Below are 19,189 nucleotides of genomic sequence, written 5' to 3' on the forward strand. Positions count from 1 at the left end.
AGACCTGAACTGAGCTCAAGAGTTGGACACTTAACTGACTGAGCCATCTAGGCATGCTGTTAACCATTTTTAATTGTACAATTTAGAAGCATTAACTTTTATAATGTTAATCACCATGACCCATTTCCAGAACTTTCTCTTCATTCAGGACACTCCACATCCATTAAGCAGCAACTCGCCATTTCCCCCTTCCCTCAGCCCAAGGTAACCTTTTTCCCGCTTTTTGTCTCTATGCACTTAGTTATTCTTGGTACATCCCATAAGCAGATTCATGTAATATTTGTTCTTTTGTGTTTGGCTCATTACACTTACCGTAATATCCGTAATATATTTGAGGGTCACATACAGAGCGTGTGTCAAGATTTTATTCTTTTTTTAAGACTGAATAATATTCCATTGTATGCAGACACCGTATCTATTCATGCATTCCTCTATTGATGGACACTTGTGTTTATTTCAGCTTTTGGCTACCGTGAATAGTAATACTGCTGTGAATGTTGGTGTATGAGTACCTGTCTGAGTCATTGCTCTCCATTTGGGGAGGGGATGGTGAATACCTAGAATTGGAATTGCTAGATCCTATCATCCAGCTTTTTGAGGAACTAACAATTTCACACAGCAGCTGTGCCATTTGAAAATGCACATGGACTTCTGGTCCTCCATGTCCTTACCAAAGCTTGTTGTCTTCAGCCTTTTTGAGAATAGCCACCCCACTGAGTGTGAAGTGGCATCACATTGGGTTTTGCCTTGCATTTCTCCAATAATGAGTAATTTGAGCCTTTTTCATGTGCTTTTTGGCTATTTGTGTATCTTCACTGGTGAAGGGTCTGTTCAAGTCCTTGCCCATTTTTTTTTTTTTTTAAATTGGGTCTCTTCGTTTTTTTTATTCTTGAGTTGTAATATTTGTATATTCTGGATATTAACCTCTTATCAAATATATCATTTGAAAATATTTTCTCCCATTCTATGCTATTTTTCCCACTCTTGCTAATGTCTTTGATGCACAAAGTTTTTAAATTTGATGAGATCGAATTAATTTTCTCTTCTTGCCCATGTTTTTGGTGTCCTTCTCCCTGAAGTATCAAATCCAAAGTCATGAAGACTTTTCCTTATGTTTTCCTTTATGACTTTTATAATGTTAGCCTTTACATTTAGGCCTCTGATACATTCCAAACTAATGTCTGTATATGGTATTAGGTCAGAACTCAAACTCATCCTTTACCATATAGGTATCCAGTTTTCCCAGGACCATTTCCTCAAAAGACTGTTTTCTCCCCCATTTAATGGATTTGGCACCTTGCTAAAAATAATTTTACAATACATGTATGAGTTATTTCTGGGCTCTCTAGTCCATTCATTTGTATTTCCATCTTTATTCCAATACCATGTTGCTGTGATTACTGCAGGTGTAGAATACGTTTCAAAATCAGGAAATGGGCACCCGCCAGTTTTGTCCCTCTTTTCCAGGATGTTTTGGCATTTCAGGTTTCCTTGATTTTCAGCAAAGTGACCTTTGTATTTGCTCATGTATTTAACTTCACCAGAGATTTTTATATCTTCCTATGGGTTCTACTTGCTGTCTAATGTTGTTTTATTTCCATCTGAAGGATATACTATATTTTTTAAAGATTTTATTTATTTATTTGACAGACAGAGATCACAAGCAGGCAGAGAGGCAGACAGAGAGAGAGAGGAGGAAGCAGGCTCCCTGCTGAGCAGAGAGCCCAATGTGGGGCTTGATCCCAGGACCCTGGGATCATGACCTGAGCCGAAGGCAGAGGCTTCAACCCACTGAGCCACCCAGGCAGCCCGGATATACTATTTTTTGTGGTGAGGTCTGTGGTCAGGGATTTTATCAGATTTTGTTTATCTGAAAGTGTCTAATTTCTTTAATTGTTCCCTCAAAAATGAAGGACAATTTTGCTGGTTACAGAATTCTCAGTTGACAGCATTCTTCTTTCGGCTCTCTGAACATACCATCCCACAGCCTTCAGATCTCCAAGATTGCCTGGCAATCTTCCTGAGGATCCCTTGCATATGATCACTCATTTCTCTCTTGCAGCTTTCTCTCTTAGCCTTTGTTTTTTGATAACTTCATTAGTGTGTTTCAGTGTGACTATCTTCGGGTTTATTCAACATGGAGTTTGTTGAACTTCTTAGGCTTACATTATTTATGTCTTTAATCCAATTTGGAAAATTTTTTACATCATTTCTTCAAATGCTCTTTCTATCCCTTTATCTCTCTTGTCTTTTCCTAGGACTCCCATAATTCTTACGCTGGCTTGGTTGAGACTGTCCCACACAATATTGATTCTCTGTTTATTTTTCTGTTTTATTTTTCACCCTACTGAAAGCTTAAGGTGCTCTCAGATCCTTTCTAAGCATACATCTTTTCTGGGCATGGACATGGTTTTCTAATTTCTCCCCTTATATGTGGTTGCTTTTGAATATCCTAATTTCCAAAAGAGTCACAACCCAACTTCTCTAGGCCTTAGATGGTTTATTCTATATCTCCACTTGTAATCTCTTGCTCCAGGCATCTGTGAGTATAGTTCTCCTAGATTTTACAAACAGTTCCCATTACTTTTCCTGCTTGTGTTCCAAGTTATGCAAGATGGGAATGAATGCCTTGCATCAGCCTTTTGGGTATAGCAGATGTGTGAAATTACTTGGGAAAAAAGTCTGTTCCTCTAAATAAGGGGAAAATTGGGAACCAGGTTGCTACCAGCTTAAGACCAAGACTATTACCAGGTCAGGCAAGGGATAGGGTTAGATGACTATTGCTTGGTTTCTACAAACTTTTAGTGTTTTCAGAGCTCTTATGAATTGATTCATACAACTTCTGACGTGAGTGTGTGTGTGTGTGTGTGTGTGTGTGTTGGTGTGTGTTATATGTAGAAATCAGTCCTAGGGACTTTCTACTTTGCCATTTTGCTGATAACATTGCTATATTTTTTAAAACCTAAGAAATGTTTACAGATAAACAATCTCCTTGAATATTTTTTTCTGTTCCATTTTTATTCCCTTCTATTTGGACTCTAACTGCACATATACCGAGAACTTTGGGTAAGTCCCACGTGTCTCTCCTGTTCTTTTCTATTCTTGGTTTTCTCTGTGTTATACTGTGGACATTTTCTATTGACCAGTTCAATAATCTTAGTCTATCCAATCCTTTCTTAAACCCATCCATCTTGTTCTTAATTTCACATACATATTTTTCAGTTATAAGCTATGGCTTTTGCTTATATATAATGTCTAAATCTCTGGTAAAAATTCTCATTCATTTTGTGTCCATCTTTCTCTTTTTTTCTTCAGCATATTAATCACAATTATTACAATGTCTACTAAGGTTATTTTCTGGATTATCTGTCAGGCTTGCTTTTTAGAGTTTTATTATCTTGTTTATTTCTTGTTGGTTTTAGCCATACTGTATTACCTCCTTGCATGTCTTGTAATTTTTAACTGCATGCAACATATTTCAGACAAAAGAACCTTTGAGGGTCCAGATGGCATCTTCCACCACTTGTCCATCTCCCCCATTAGGCAAAAACAGTAAGTGGTTGGTAACATCCATCTAATCTCTAAATTTCAGCTTAGGTAAGTTTCAGTTTCTCTCTCCTTCATCTCTCCTTTTCAGGTGGGGCCCTCAATAGCTTCTAACTGAAAGATTCATGGGTCTTTCAACAACATAGCCTTAAAGTGGATATTCTAGAATTAAAAAGTACAATATCTAAAATGAAAACACAGAAGATGAGTTTAAGAGACCCACTTTTGTCCTCTAAAGATTTTCAGCTCAGTCTTTAGTCTATCAGCCAACAGCTTCGACATTTGACAAGTGGAATTCCATATGATTTTAGATTAGATATAGACAGAGAAAGAACATCACTCCCATCCTTAAAATAAGAAAAAAGCTATAAAGCTGAAAGTTGACTAATTTCTATGAGACCATGAAAGAACCAAAGTCACAGCTACAGAGACAGGTGCCTGCAGGAAGAACAGCCCCAGAGCATTTGTTTCCCTGAGACAGAAGTGGCCAAATGTCATATAAACAAATAGAAATATCAGACAAGAAAAATTTTAACAAGTTGTTGAAGCATGGACTTTACTGGGAGTATGAAGCCCCTGGAGACCGCTACTATGAAGGAGGAATTTCACCCTCTTACAGGTTTTTCCTCTAGGAACCCCGCCTAACAACCACAGGGAAGATGGGGATAATGCTAAGAAAGAAAGGTAATGGCTGAGGGAGAAGCAGCCTTGGCGAGTGCTCCACCCAGACCCATCCCCCCTTATTTTCCATAAAACACAAAGGCCTTAGCCTACAGAAGAAAGATCAGTTAAATCATAGTCTGAGTCCTGGGAAAAGGAAATGGAGACCACCACTGAAAATCTACCTTCCCCCATATCTTTCAAAGTGGATAAGAGCCCCAACCTGCAGAAGGCACAGTGGCAAATCCACAGGCTGGGGGTGCATAATGGAAACCCATTCAGCGTGAAGGAGGGAAAAAGGAAGCTCTATTTCAGGAAGAAGTGTAGGAACAATAGTGACATTCATATTCTTAAGACCAAGGTTCAATCTCTTTAAAAAGAAAAAAAAATCCTTAAAAAAATGGGATTACCTGAAGCTGAGATTAAATTAGAAAATCAGAGAATTTCACCAACCAAATTTCATCCCCAGCAGCACACTAACTAGCCAAGAGTAAAAATATCAATGGATATAGCAGAAAGCACAAGAGTATTGGTCTTTCCGGAAGTTCAAATTAAAAACACGATGAGATGCCACAATCAGCACTGCTAAAACAAAAACAATAAATGTCTTACGTGAACCTTTATAATTGCCATTCAAGCTGACAAAGAATGTAAACAGCCAAGATGTCCTTGAGCAAATGAAAGGATAAACACGCTGGACACCTTGTGTACTGGGCTGTGACTCAGAAAAAAAGACACGGTGAGCTGCTGAGTCACAAAACAACATGGCTGGGGGACTTTGGGGAATGCCTGCTTCCTAAGGATTGTGAGGTTTGTGCACATTTTACTGCCTTTCAGGAGATTTGGGGACTATGCCTTTTACTGTCTGGTGTAGAAATCAGCAAATGCTTTCTGGGGTCCCCTATTCTCTCCAATTTATGATTTCAGCTCATGTGACTACTAAAATTTTTGTTAGTTTTATTTTCTTTCTGCATCCCAGCCTTTGCTGACAACAGGGGAAATAACAACTACTTGTTATTCGTTCTTTCCCGAAGTCTGCCGTCCTTGAAGTTTTAGCTCATTCAGTACTGCTGTTTCTACCTGCATCTCATGCCTTCAGACACGTAACTTTTCATGGTTTATTCTACTTTTCCTAGTTGTGATTAGTGAAGGTCTGCCATGAGTAACTCTCTCCTCCAGGAGCATACTTTTTTTTTTTTTAAATTTCTTTTCACGTAACAGTATTCATTGTTTTTGCACCACACCCAGTACTCCATGCAATCCGTGCCCTCTCCAATACCCACCACCTGGTTCCCCTTCAGATTGCTTTTCAGAGTCCATAGTCTCTCATCATTCACCTCCCCTTCCAATTTCCCTTAACTCCCTTCTCCTCTCCATCTCCCCTTGTCCTCCACGTTATTTGTTATGCTCCACAAATAAGTGAAACCATATGATAATTGACTCTCTCTGCTTGACTTATTTCACTCAGCATAATCTCTTCCAGTCCCATCCATGTTGCTACAAAAGTTGGGTATTTGTCTTTTCTGATGGAGGCATAATACTCCATAGTGTATATGAACCACATCTTCCTTATCCATTCATCCGTTAAAGGGCATCTTGGTTCTTTCCACAGTTTGGCAACTGTGGCCATTGCTGCTATAAACATTGGGGTACAGATGGCCTTTCTTTTCACTACATCTGTATCTTTGGGGTAAATACCCAGGAGTGCAATGGCAGGGTCATACGGAAGCTCTATTTTTAATTTCTTGAGGAATCTCCAAACTGTTATCCAAAGAGGCTGCACCAACTTGCATTCCCACCAACAGTGGAAGAGGGTTCCCCTTTCTCCACATTCCCTCCAACACGTGTTGTTTCCTGTCTTGCTAATTTTGGCCATTCTAACTGGTGTAAGGTGCTATCTCAATGTGGTTTTAATTTGAATCTCCCTGAGGGCTAGTGATGATGAACATTTTTTCATGTGTCTGATAGCCATTTGTATGTCTTCATTGGAGAAGTGTCTGTTCATATCTTCTGCCCATTATTTGATATGATTGTCTGTTTTGTGTGTGTTGACTTTGAGGAGTTCTTTATAGATCCTGGACATCAACCTTTTGTCTGTACTGTAATTTGTATATATCTTTTCCCATTCCATGGGTTGCCTTTTTGTTTTGTTGACTATTTCCTTTGCTGCACAGAAGCTTTTGATCTTGATGAAGTCCCAAAAGTTCATCTTCAATCCTAATTATTTTCAAGAAAAGCTAAATTTCAAATCAAAACACAATCTGTATTTTGATTACAATATTAAGTACGATTATTTATTGGATGCTTTCTTCAGAAACTCACTTGATACCGTACTGTTCAGAGGACCCAATTAATGGAGATTATAGTTGGTGGAAAAAGTGATTAACTGCCATTTATTAATAAATTTTGAAAATAGCATGGAGAGTTCTCTGAACTAGTTAAAGAATCCAAAATTGGGGAGCAGCAGTGTAACTCAGTCGGTTGTGTCTGACCCTTGATCTCAGCTCAGGTCTTGACCTCAGGGTGGTGAGTTCAAACCCCCTCTTGGGCTCCACTGGGTGTGGAGTCTGCTTAAAAAGAAAAAAAAGAATTAAAATTGGACTATCTGACTCAGGAAAAAAAAAAGAGGATATTAAAAATGTAATATGAGTGGCTCACATCTCAAATTATTTCTATTAAAGTCTAGCAAAAATAAGCCAAAAATAGTTTATCTACTTAATGTATCATAGACATTGCTTAACAAACAAATGCTCGGTGAAAAGCCAATATAAAGGGGTGCCTAGGTGGCTCAGTGGGTTAAAGCCTCTGCCTTCAGTTCAGGTCATGATCTCAGGGTCCTGGGATGGAGCCCCCCATCCAGCTTTCTACTGGGTAGGGGGACTTCTTCCCCCTCTCTCTCTGCCTGCCTCTCTGCCTACTTGTGATCTCTGTCTGTCAAATAAATAAATAAAATCTTATAAAAAAAAGAGAAAAGCAAATATAAATAATGAGAAGGGGATCAATAATGCCAATATCTTCCCTATACTCACATATTTTTCATGCTATGAAGTACAGAAAAAATGTCCTTGATTTACTGTAAGAAAGATGTTAAAACCTTGAGCAAAGGGGTGCATGATGTCTCTCCTGCTCCTCACTTGAGCCTGTGGCAGGTGTGAGGCCGCCCGTGCACCGGGACCGTCTGGCTGCAACGGCTGGAACAGCTCACGGACTGTAGGCTCGAGGGAGCCGAGTCGTCTCTGCTGCAGCAAGCATGCAGGAGGTGGGCTGCATCTCCATGGAGAGGTTGGTATGGACTAATTCCCTTACCCTCTGTGGTCTGGCGTGACACCAGCACCCCCGCCGTCGCTGTTCCTGGACCAGAACCACCTGCGGGCCTGGCCTCTGCCGGGGGCGGGTTGATGGGGCAGTCCCACCCCTGGCAGTCTCTCCACACCCACAAGTAAGACATACTCAGGTCAGGACGGGAATGTTGACTTGGGAAAACCTATCAAGTGGGATCTGGAATCCAAAGAGGGGGTCCAAGTTTCAGTCCTGCAAATGCCCAACACTGGTACCTTGGCCATGGTGGAGTCTGGGACCTGTAAACTGTTATATGGCAAACACTAAAACGTGAGCCCCATTTAGTCCCAGGTGGGGACCTGGTCCCTTCCGTCTGATTTGGATTTTTGCTCAAAGATCAAGAACTCTGAAGTAATATGGATTTTCCCCATCTATAATTTTTAAAACCTTGTTTCTGATTCTAAAAGTTCTTCATGGTTATAGGAAAATATTTGGGAAATACAAAATGATTTAGGCAGAAACATATGCCCTTCAAAACCCCAACTCTGGTAAATGAGGAGTTAAAGTCTTGGTACTTTTACTTCCAAAGTGCTTCAAGTTCATTTCCTTACCATTTTAGCACAGCTTTCTATATTGGACATACTTGTAATTAACACCACCAAAGTCTGAATGTGACAGCATTGAGAAGTGGGAATGGGGATTCAACTCCATTCAGGCAAGCCTCTGAAGGAACTAAGGGGGTGCCTAGGGGACCATCTGCCCCCACCCTCACTTGCCTGAGCATCTGGGTCAGGGACAGGCTCTTGGTGCACATTGAGGACGCCTAGCTGTGTCCACAGTAAGCAGGAAGGGGTGTGGAGATCCCTCACACCTGCACTCTGGGGTCTCACACTCTGGGTTTCCCTGGGGAGAATGCTTTCTGCAACCCACATGGAGTTCTCATCCCCCTGCCTCAGCTGCCTATTGAAGGGAACCCCACCAGGTGGGTCACAGCACATTTTTCTAATTAGATTTCCGGACTGCTCAACCAATGTTGAGTCAACAGCACAATCTTAAAATTCCTCTTTATAAAAATTGAGGTTGTGACCACTGGTGGTTCTGACCTGTGCCTGGCAGAGTCCTTTCCTTTCCTATGTGCTTCCTCACCTCCACCACTGTTCCTGCCACTGACAGGGCTTCCCTCCCCACGGATGCAGCTCCCTGTCCCAGGGATGGCTCCCTCCTCCTGGAGGAACCCCTCTCCTTCGTCAGCTAACATCCAAGGACACATCCAAGGACACTCTCTTAGAGGACACATTAAATTTAATATCTTTATCTTAGAAGAAAACATAAAAATATATCTTCATGATTGGAGCAGGCAATGACTTCTTAGATATGACACACAAAAGAAATGAAAAAAAAAGAGGTAAGTTGAGCTTCATCAAAATTAAAAACCTTTGGGCTGCTATCAAATAATTAGTATTATTAAATAAAGTAGAGACAAACCACAGAATGGGAGAAAATATTTACAAAGCGTATATCTAAGAGACGTCTCTCCAGAATATGTAAGATCTTATACAAGTCAATAATAAGATAACTAAACCAATGGGAAATGGGCAAAGGATATGTATAGACCTCTCTCAAAGGAAAATATACAAATGGTAACTGGCACACATACACAAAAATGTGCAAAATCATTAGTCATTAGGGAAATGCAAACCATAATGAGATAAAACAATAATGAGATACCACTGGAGAAACACTAGGATAGCTAAAATAAAAAGAAAGAAGCAGGTGTTGGTGAGGGTATGAAGAGATGAGATCCCTTATACGTTGCAGCAGGAATATAAAATGACGCATCTGCTTCAGAAAACAGTTTGTTCCTCAGGATGTTAAACACAGATTTATCACAGGATGCAGCAGCCCCACTGGTAAACATGTCCCCAAGAGGAGTGAGAACAGAGTTCCACAGGAAAACCTGCACATGAATGTTCACATCAGCATTGTCTATAAGGGCCCCAAAGTGGAAACAACGCAGTGTCCATCAACTGCTGAAGGCATACAGAAAATACAGTATACCCTCCAGTGAAATATTCAGTGTAAGAAGTGCTGATGTATCCTACCACGTGGGCGGGCCCTGAAAAATACTATGCCAAGCAAGAGAATCCAGTCAAAAAAAGATCGTATGTTCTACGATTCCACTTGCACCAAGTTTCCAGAAGAGGAAAATGTCCAGAGACAGAAAGTGTGCTAATAATATTACTAAGGAGTAATAGTGAACACGGGACAGGGGGAAGCATAGAGGATATGGCGTACCTACCCATGAGTGTAAACTTCCTTGGGAAAGAAATGAGAATGTTCTCAAATTAGAGTGTTGTGGTGGTTTCGCACCCTGTAACTGTACTTGAAGAACACCGTGCACTTTAAGTGGGTGAATTTTATGGTATGTGAATTTTGTCTATTACAGTTTTAATTTGGCTTTTCCCACCAGAAACTAATATTTAGAAGAGCTGCCCTTTCCATCTGCTACTTTAGCAAATCAGGTCTCAAGACGTCTGTGATCCTCAGAAACAATTCATTAAGAAATTACCACACCCTGCCCAGCACTGTCAGCAATAAGTTATCTTTTGGAGAGCCATGCACTTATGGTTAAATCCATAACAATTTAAGGAGATAAAATAAGAAGAATAAAGGGAGATCAATAGTTCTACAATTATCCGCAGAGCTGCAGCATAATTATATTCCAGACATCTACACCCTTAATGGACTTCTGATAAGAAGCTATGGATTAATAGTCCACATTAACTTGGGCTGAGTTGCAGAAGAAAATCTGCATTTATAATTGTGTCACTTTTGCCTGTTTTGCAGAATTCTATTCTAGACTGAAGTGCACTATGAAAAGATACATCTGTAATCAACCACCATTGAGAAGAAACATGAAAGAAACCACCTCATTTACACAAGATCAATAACAAAAAAATCAAAAGATATGACAAGAAGTTTTTGAAGTCATGTACAAAGCCTATGTGAGGAAAACTATTCAACACAAAGTAAGTCTTCTTCATTCTCTTTATTCAATTTCTTTTTAGTCATGATATCTAATGCTTTGAAATTTCAAGTGATATTTAATAACTTTAAAAAAGGACTTTTTAAATTTATTAAAATTTAAAATTTACAATTTCCATCTGTAACAAACATGACCTGTGTTAAGATGCACAGCTCTCAAAGTACATTTCAATAAATACTTTTCCTTCCTGGGCTGTCCACTCCGAACTTTAGACCCAAAGTGTATCAGAAGTGACAGTACAATTTAAAAGGCATGCATTACTTGGTAGATATTTTATGAAGACTATTTCTTTTCATCTCCATAAGAGCTCTAAAAAGAAGGCAGTATTTTCACTATGTGAGCAAGAAAGCTACTTCCAAGATTTGGAAGCTCTGCTCCTGGGCGATGAACTCAGATCTGCCTGTCCCAAAGTCCCTATTCTTCCCACTTTCCACTGTCCGTTGGTGCATTAATCTAATAAATAGTATGGAAAATACGAAAGAGGAGAGCTTTGCTTCTAGGCTCGTTAGATCCTGAAGAAGATTTTCTGTTTTCATTGGTTCTTACTACTTAATCTCTCAGATCTGAATTGTAAATGTAGACTTCTTATCTTCACTATGAAGTTATAGACAGTTTGTGAACAAAATCAGTAATTCTACAGTGTAATTGAAATGTCAGTTATTCTTAAATTAATATATACATTTGAAGGGATCCCAGTTAAAACACCAACAGGTTTTGATCTCCCATTTTTGTTTTAGTGAGTGGTGAGGTCCTTTAGTCAAGCCAATTCCAACCTATTTGGATATAGACCAAAAAATTTTCGAAAAACTCTGAACAACAGAGAGTGACATTGCCTACCAGGTAGTGAACATTTGCCCCCCTGTCCTGCGTGCAAAATGCCTTCATCCTATCCCGATGTTCCCCCAAAGTCCTAACCCATTCTAGCATCACCTGTAAGTTCCAAATCTCATCCTCTAAATCATCCATGTCAGGCAGGAGTATGACTCTGAGTAGAGGCCACACTCAGAAAGATTCCATCCGTGGACCTGTGAAGAGAGAAAATAGCTATCTTCTTCCAGAATAGCATGGTAAGGCAGGTACAGGATAGGCATTCCATTTTCCATAGAGGGAAACTGAAAGGAGTAGAGGGGTCACCAAGTGAGTCCAAACTCAGCAGAGCAAGTTCCATTAAGGCTTGGAAGATCCTCTGAGTCTTGGTGCCTTGTCCCCAGGGCTTTTGGGGTGGCCCTGCTGGCCTGGCCCTCAGCCTCTCTGACCTCTGTCTCCATGTCCACATGTGTGTCTTTGGAGTCATTCTTCCTTGCTCGTGAAGGACAGCCTGTGTTTTCCTGCAGGTAGCTCTGGAAGCCCACTTCCTGCTTCTAGAATCTCACAGGTTTTGGATAGCCTCCCTTCATTTATTCCTGTCTCTGTTCCTTCAGGAGAAGCTGGTGGTGTTTCTTCTGATACAACATTCCGTGAAACCGTGCTGGTCTGTGGTGTACATCGTGGGGCACCCATGCCATTAGACCCCTCCAGCCAAACCCCATCTCTGCTCCTGGCTCTGCTGAGATGTCTGAGTGGGTCCATGGGGCCCCAGATCATGTCTTCAGCAGAAGGTTGCCCAGTCTCACACTTGGCCCTCTCTCCTGAGCATCCTTCATCAGCCATGGATGGCCTTGTTTTCCCACTCCCAACTGGGATTGGCTTGGGACTAACCCAGTCAAGCACTAGTCTGTCTTTGCTGAGCAACCCCTCCTCAATTTATCTCCTTATTCACACATTGCTACGAGCTGAGTGGAGTCCTGCTTGGAAATCTCTTCAGTTATCCTCAGGATCTCCTCAGCTAAATCTCATCTACACCTCTCCATATTTGCCATCGTAAATTGTTTTCCACTGGACAAAAGAACTCAATTCAGTTGAGCTTTCTGCCACTTTGCAACGAAGATGAACTTTTCTCCAATTTCGGATAACATGTTCCTCCTTTCCTTTTAAGACCTCACCAGAAGCACCTTTAACATTTGTATTTCTGCCAAGATTCTGGTCATCAACAACTCGATGTTCACAATGAGAAACTTTCTCTGCCATGCTTCTTCCCGAGTTGTCACCAAAATCCCCCTTAACATCCATTCTTCCTTCCCAGTTCAGAAGCCACTTTCCTCAGGCGCTGCCATAACAAACAGTCACAAACTTGGTGCCTGAACAGAAGTGTTAAGGTTTTGATAGGATTAGGGCAAGCTGTTCCTTCTGGAGGCTCTGAGGCAATCATTTGCTCCACACTCTCTCATGGTTTCTGGGGGCTGCCAGCAACCCTTGACATTTCTTGAACTGTTATTTGTTGTTGTTGTTTTAAGATCTTATTTATTTATATGACAGAGAGAGATCACAAGTAAGCAGAGAGGCAGGCAGAGAGAGGAGGAAGCAGGCTCCCCACGGAGCAGAAAGCCTGATGCGGGGCTCGATCCCAGGACCCTGGGATCATGACCTGAGCCAAAGGCAGAGGCTTTAACCCACTGAGCCACCCAGGCGCCCCTCTTGAACTGTTGATACATCACTCCCATCTCTGCCCCTGTCTCCATGTGGCATTTTCTTTTGTGGCAAACATTTTTTCCCATTTTGTTTTTTTTTTACATTCACTATTTAAAGTATACTTCTTACAGAGAGAAGGGCCGCAAAATACAACCACATTTTAGAGTTAATTTGCAAATGGAAAGTGTTAATTAAAATTTAAGGCTCTCGAAGTTTCTAATTAGCCTGTAAAATTCATTCTGCTATTGGGGTTTGAGTTTTTATTTCTTTTCTTGGTTGTATCTCTAATTATAGACTGTAAACTAAAAGTTGGGTTTTTTTTTTTTTATATTTCACAAGAGCATTTTAAAAGAAAATCACCAAACTTTTAAAAATGTAAATGGCTTCCTAAGATTCAGTTGATGCAAATACTATTAGATAATTTGGTTTCACTGTGAAGTGAAAACTTCTAACAGAAATGGCTGAGCTTTTACTTTATGAATTGGAATTTAGGGAAAATAATCTCAAATATTGATTAGATTTAGTTAAATCATGGGCATAATTCCATCAGTTGGTGATAATACACAAATTTCATATTTTTTATCCAAGTAGCACAAGAATATGGCAAAAAGTGTGGGTTACCACTCTATTTTTATAAAAAGATTCATTTATTTATTTGAGAGCAAGGAGAGAGGGGTGGGGGGAGGGGCGGGGGGAAAGGGAGAAAGAATCCCGAGCAGACTCCCCACTGGGCACAGAGTCTAAGGCGGGCTGGATCCCATGACCTGTGATCCTGACCTGAGCAGAAATCAAGAGCTAGATGCTTGATGGACTGAGCCCCCTGGGCGTCCCCTCCATTTTTTGAATATACATCCAGGACTGGTTTTTAAGATCACAGTCTTGCATAATAAGCAAGAAGCTGAAATAATGACTGAGTCAGAAATTAAGGCAACAGCAATTCATTGACTGGTCCCCATACATCAAGCACATTGATGTCCCTCATCACAGCAGTTCTGACCCTTACTACTTCATTTTTTACCACATTCATATGTACCTAGATAACCCAGCATCCAGAGCCGGTAGATGTATCTACATCCTGAAGGCACCAAATTTTAGCATACAACTCAGTAATGCCTAGTCACTCTGGAGGGCTGTCAATATGACCACTGTCCCGTTTGAAAGCATTTCCAAAGAGGCTCGCACTCCCGTGCTGTTGGCTTCATTCCCACTCCAAGCCGAAGTGAGGGCTAATGTACTTCCTGTCTCTACAGGCTTGCCTTTTACAGACATTTCATATAAATGGAATTTCACAATCTGTGCTTTTAAAAAATGTACTTAGCCTGATATGTTTTGAGGTTCATCTCCATTGCAGCATGGATGCGCACTTGGATTATTTCTACTTTTTGGCTCTTCTAAATCATGCTGCCATGAACATTCATGCACACATCTCTGTACGGACACATATTTTCATTTATCTTGGATGGATATTCAGGAAAGTCATTGCTGGGTGATCTAGTAAATTTACATGTTTATTTTCAAATAACTGACAGATTGTTTTCCATGATGGCTGCACCTTTTTGTGTTCCCATGAGCAATGAATGAGGGTTCCAATTTCTCCTCAGCTTCTCCAACACTCATTCTTTACTTATATTTTTTTCACTTTATTTTTTTTAAAGATTTTTATCTACTTATTTGACAGAGAGAAAGAGAGCACAAGCTGGGGAGAGAGAAGCAGACTCCTCTCTGAGCAGAGAGCCGAATGTGGGGCTTGATCCCAGAACCCAGGATCATGACCTGAGAAGGTAGACGCTTCATCCACTGAGCCACCCAGGTGCCCCTGTCTTTTTTGCTGTGGTCATCCTTGTAATTATGAAGTGACATCTCATTGTGGTTTTTATTTTCATTTCTCTGATGGGTAATAATATTGAGAATTCTGCCTTGGGCTCCTTGGCCATTCTATATACATATGCGTTGATGAAATGTCTATTCAAATTTTTAGCTTATATTTTACTGCCTTTTTGTCTTGTTGACAAAAAGGCAGTAAAATGTGTTTTAATTAGTCAATTCGTTGACTAATTGAGCTGCAAGCTTTTACAATCTATTTGGGATGCAAGTAATTTATCATAATATGTTTTCAACATTTTTTCTTCCCATCTAGGACTTGATTTCCACTTATTAATGGTGTTCTTGAAGTTCAAAATGTTTTCATTTTTATGAATGCGAATTTGTCTTTAATCACATGTGTTCTTGGGGTTGTAGTAAGACTGCCTAACCTTAGTCCCTACTCTGCTGAAACTGGAAACTGAAGTTTCATGTGGCCCAGGAGATGCTCAAGGGCCTGCATGTGTTCACAGGCAGGAAGTTGTCCCTATGCCATCTCTCCTCTGTGCTCACTGCTACCAGGATTCAATTCCTGGGAGCCCAGATGGGGGATGTCTGACCCTGGGCCTGCGATTTCCCCAGTGGTGGACATATTTTGAGTGACCCAAGCCCAGGAAGAAGGAACAGACCTGTCTTCCCAGAAAACACCTCAAGCCTCTTCTGTATTATGTGAAATAAATGTTTTGTGAGCAAATACATCCTATAAGAAAGTTTCCAATGATCCCTTCATCACCCTAAAGTAAAATGAACAATGCTCTTCTCTGATTTTAAGATACAAAAAGTAGAAATGTAAGTTAAAAAATTGGCCTTTAAACCTTTTTTTTTTTTAAATCTTCTATATAAACAAACTCTAGGAGTGCCTGGCTCAGTCAGTTGAGCACTGGGCTCTTGATTTTGGCTCAGGTCAAGATCTCAGGGTCATGAGATGGAGTCCCTCGCCAGACTCTGTGTGGGGATGGACTCTGCTTCTCTATCTCTCTCTCTGCCCTTCCCCCAACTCACAAGTCTCTCTCTCTCTCTAAAATAAATACATAAATCTTTAAAACTTTTCTATAGGAAAACCAGGGGACCAACTGTTAAGTTTAAAGTAATCAAAAATTTCAACTGCATTACCCAAATTATTATAATGTGCCAATAATTAAGGTCAGTCACAGTGTATGTTGGTTTAATGTTAAAACTAACTAAAGAGACTTTACGAAGAATACGTGGAGGAGAATAGCTCATGTTGTGAATTTAGGAAGCATTTAAAATATGTCCTTGTGGAAGGTGGCCTCAAAAGTGACCCCAATGTCCCCTACCTGCTTGTATCCCCACCCCCTGAAATCCCCCCACGTCTTGGACATGGGCTAGGCTGAATGACCTGCTTCTAACAAATACACAGCAGAAGCACACACACAGCACTCACAGCACTGCCAAGGTAGGTGACAACATTATGTCAGCATGCCCCTGGCCCTCCCTCTCTTGAGCACTTGCTCTGGAAGAAGCCAGCGGCCATGTTGTGAGCTGCCCCACTGACATGCCACGTAGTAAGGCCCTGGTGTCTCTGGCACACAGCCAGAAAGCACCTGGGGAGTGATCAGGTCTCTAAAGGGATCCTCATCTTTGAACCAACAGGAAAAAGTCCTATCCTTTAAGTCTGTATGACTTTTGGATAAACCACATATTCAAATTAAGTGGAGTTCAATCAGACCAGGAGCGGGTGAGAGGACTTTAAGTATTGCATCATGATCCAAGCACGCTACAGGTAAGGGCTAATGAGAAGTGCTTTCAGCAGCAGCTGTCACTCCACCAACCTCTGGGGGTGTGGGTGAGCTCGGATTCTGCCACGAGGACATCACACTCAAGGCAACACCTGGCATCTTAATTATTGAAGGGCTGCACAAGGATCTCTCGTTCATGCAAACTGCACGCTTGTAATTCTTGACAACAGATGGTTAGAGGTAAGGGGTTCATTTATATTCTCTTGACCAGCAGTTGTGTAGATGAGGGCACAACTTAAGATCGAGCAATTAGACGGAGTGAGATTTCTTCTAACTTATCTCTCTTCAGTTATGTTATCAGGAATGATTCTAATGACTCCATGTGACTAGCATCATAGTAACAAAGATGGAAATATACAGGGCATCTTATAAAGCAGCGCTTCTCAAAGCACGGCATCTTTTCTTAGAAAACCAAGTGCCCTGTCTCCACCCCCAAACTGCTGGACCAGTAGAGGAAAAAGTCCCCATTGTTTTCAAGAGTGACGTTTGGTTACCAGGACATCATCAGGATAGATCAGGGTGCTGACAGAGAGGCCAGTTTCAAAGGGAAGAATTCTGTCTTTGTAGTATGAACAGTGAGGTCATGCATCTAGCAAAACAAAAACACTCCAGTAAACCAGGTTTTTAAAATAGCTTCTTTTTACATCATTATGAAAGATTTTCTGAAAGAAGTGGAAGGAGTTTGGATGGGACATTTATGACTCATGTATTTTTGTTTTGTTTTGTTTTACAGTGGGTTCAATACCACTCAGAGCACACTGGTTCTCTACGATCAGGCAGGTCCAGGAACAGCCTTCCCTGGCTCCTCTTGAGAAATGTGGTATTGTCAGAGTCTTGCCAGTGTCCAGATTGTAGAAGAGCTGAGGTGAAGGGCGTGAGGCTGAGGGCTGGTCCACCCATTCCTTGGGTTCAAGGATGAGAAGGGCAGAGCCTATGTGAAGGGCTGTGGGCACAGGGGCCGTTCTGATGGATCAGGACTTGAAGGAGCTCAAATGAGAAGTTCTCAGGAGAAGGGAAGGATTGAAACAAATTTTCCCTTCTTCCCCCAATGAAGATGTGTGTCTCTCTTCTTATTTCTTCATGTTTCTGAAAAGATTTTGAATTGTTTTTCATTTCTGCTGCAAAGGCAAATTTTCTGTCAAATAAAAATGTGAACTGAGAAAATTAATAACTAAGAGAAAAGGGGTGAGGTGGGAAGGGGTCTGCACAGAATGACCTGCAGGCTCAGGCTGACCTGCTGTTTACTCTCTCACAATTCAGTCCTGAGGGAGGTTCTGGGGCCTCGGAGGCATTTTGCTGTCCTCTCCAACTGCAGACAACTTTCATCATCTTTCCCTTCTTCTACGTACTTCAGTCCTCCCCGTGTTATGGTCAGAGACAGCCCCATTTCTAGATTTCTAGAGTGGAGTCATCTGATTGTTTCCTTTTACTCATGCCCTTTATTCAGCTGTCCTGTTTGCCTTTAACTCCCCATGGCCTGACCCCTACAGAAGCCGAGACCATGGAGGATGACATCAGGAGGAGCTTAGTGAGGACCAGGCCTAGGAAATTCCACTGGATCAAAGGAGGAGGTTTTGAGTAACACTTCAGAGAGGAACACCTGGAAAGGGCCATGAGGAGGGGGAGTATCAATGCCCTGTAAGATACTATCACTCTGGCTATTCAACATGAATATTTACAATCCCCATAGTTGTGTTATGAAAAAGGAACATATTGTACAAACACATATAGAGAATTGTTTTACTGCATTTCTACTATACGTATAAAAATTCTATTTAAAATTCTATGAGCACAATTATATATTTTAATTTTCTTTTCAGTAATGTGTATTTTAGCTCCTTAAAAGTACTTTTTCTAGGGGCACCTGGGTGGCTCAGTTGGTTAAGCATCTGACTTTTGGTTTCGGCTCATGTCATGATCTCATGGTCGTGGGATTGTGCCCCGAGTTGGACTCTGTGCTCAGAGGGGTCTGCTTCAAGTTTCTCTCTCCTTCTCCCTCTGCCACTCCAGCTCATGCTCTCTCTCTCTATCTCTCTCTTTCAAATAAAAAAATCTTAAAACCAAATGAAACCGAATAAAACAAAACCTTTTCTGGCTACTGTACACATGCCCCAAGGTTGTTAACCCAGAGAGCCACTGGCCTGAAGCCACACATGTTTGGTCTGATGCACCACTGCCTCTCAGCTCTTGTGGACTCCATTCTCCCATCTATTTTTCAGGGTCACAGATTCTAAGAGGCTTTGCCACAACATCCCAGGGTCCCAGAGTAGCCACATCACAGCATGACATCCATATGTATGGAGACAACCACAGTCCAACTCCAGAAAAAAGAGTCACAGGGCATGTATCAAGGAAGAAATAGAATTTTATGTTTGCATTTTAAGTTTAGGAACCATCAGAAGTACTTGTATTGGCACTGGCTTGTTGTCAACAGAGTAACAGGGAGACAGCAGAGAAACCCTATTTCAAAAGCTAAAGGTCTCACTAAATCCTTAAGATGTTATGAAATAAAGCTTTGATTCTGGTAAAC

At 41.1% G+C, this 19,189-nt stretch overlaps 1 long non-coding RNA gene across 1 annotated transcript in view; it reads right to left on the reverse strand.

The window, feature by feature from the left end:
* The window catches only part of LOC309857437, a 207,567-nt gene that overhangs the window by 156,860 nt on the left and 31,518 nt on the right, over positions 1-19,189 (reverse strand). The window lies entirely within an intron of this gene.

This window comes from Mustela nivalis (assembly GCF_964662115.1).
Source record: "Mustela nivalis genome assembly, contig: HAP1_SCAFFOLD_702, whole genome shotgun sequence".
NCBI lineage: Eukaryota > Metazoa > Chordata > Mammalia > Carnivora > Mustelidae > Mustela > Mustela nivalis.